Genomic DNA, 1,819 nt, shown 5'->3' with positions numbered 1-1,819 from the left:
TGTTAAAATTACAAAGAATTTTCTTTTTTTGAATTTATAGAAATTTACATTTGAAAGCTTCTAGAGAAGAATCTCTAATATTAATATATTTTTTCATTGAAATGTAAATAATTATATCTGGGGATCACCATTAACTGTTATAAGAAAGTTAGCAGTCTCGGGGAAATTCCCAAAAGAGCTCAGGCTGTAGCTTTTACAAATAAGTGCTTAAAACCATTATTCTGAAGAAAAACTTACACCGCTAGGCTACTGTACTCACATTCCTTTGCTCATTTAAAATGAGATTTTATAGTCACTCATTGATGAACCATTTTTATTTGGGTCACATTTTCTAAACATAGATAGATGCCAGGCAGAGAAATAAATACCTGTTTATATCTAAGTAGTTTAAAACTAGTGAATTGGGGTTTTATTTAACTTGTCAAAGTTAACTGTTGGCAATGTATACATTGTTTTTCTAAAATTGTGTTCAAATTTCACATATCTGTCACCTCATGAAAAGGACTTCAATTTGACTAATATGCACTAAAGCTATAATCAAACCCAAAACTTCACTTTCACAAATAATCATCCTATTTAAAAAGTGACTCACAAATTTGCTATTTTTTCTCCATTTCTAGTAAAAAATTAGAAAGCATAAAAAATTTATAATGCATAGAATGACTAACTCAAAAAATTACTGTCTTAGAATTGCACAATGAGAATGTTTTGTTAGAAATATTTCTTCTAAGAAACTAGCTATACAAAAAATAATTGTGCATGGTTTTTATATTGTTTCTTGTCAAAGACTTTCCTGTGCAATTCTTCTACTACAATTTCAAATTCAACTTCCAATAATCTGGACGATGGAAAGGATAAGTATTATATCATTATTCAGTCACTTTCAAGCAGTGAAATTTTAGCAGAAACAGCTGAAATTGCAGAATATTGACACACACACAAGACATAACAAAGTTCAAGGAGATTTTGATGGCAAAAGCAAGTAGTCACGTAATCAACATAAATTGGTGGTAAAAGATTGAGATCCTTTATCATGATCACAAAGAAAACCCCAGAATAAATATTGCAGAATCGAAAGCATGAGGCACCTTTATAGGTTCTTCTGTGATGTCCCAAGCCTGTTGTTAGATGCACAGATCAGAGCCTGAATTCTTAATTTCATTTGCTCATTATCTTTAACTTTCTTGATTCTTCTATGAGTGTAACAAAGCACTTTGGTGAAGAATCCTACCACCAGACTTTCTGTATGTTGCTTCTTCATGTAACTTTGTCATTAAATCTTTCATCTCTTCTGGAATAACTTAATTTGCTGCTGCTACCAGCTCATATTTTCCATCTTTACTTTCTGAGGAATTAAAATCAGGAGGAACATTGCCAGGGTCTCCTAAGAAGTCCCTGTATCTGCTGTCTTTTCCAGGATATAAGAAATGCCTTTCTTGAATGTGATGTGCTTATCATAACGAGCTTGTTGAAATGATTCATGAATGAACTGGGACATTCCACATATCATCATAGCACCTGTGTGTTTAAAAAAGTAAAGAGATTCTTTGAATCCTTGCTTTCCCCAGCAAATTGATTTGGTATCAATTCTGATACCTGGAGACCATGGTGGCCCCAGATCCTTAGTGGAGAACCTTTAGCCAGGAATTACCTTATGTCCTATGGACTCACAACCTTTGGATTTCTTGACTTTGAACTGATTTTTTTAATCGTTACTTTTTTCTTCCTATCTTTTATTTAGAAGTGTTATGGTCTTTATCTTTTAGTGTTCATCTTAGGAATTAAAAACATATCATTGACTGATCAATATCTAATATTA

The 1,819-nt window shown here is 32.1% G+C and overlaps 1 pseudogene; it reads right to left on the bottom strand.

The window, feature by feature from the left end:
- Positions 1 to 898: 898 nt before the first annotated feature.
- Positions 899 to 1,513, bottom strand: LOC116632636 (annotated as a pseudogene).
- Positions 1,514 to 1,819: the final 306 nt, after the last annotated feature.

This window comes from Phoca vitulina, unplaced genomic scaffold (genome assembly GCF_004348235.1).
Source record: "Phoca vitulina isolate PV1807 unplaced genomic scaffold, GSC_HSeal_1.0 scaffold7, whole genome shotgun sequence".
NCBI lineage: Eukaryota > Metazoa > Chordata > Mammalia > Carnivora > Phocidae > Phoca > Phoca vitulina.
This window is presented reverse-complemented; position numbering and strand designations above follow the sequence as displayed.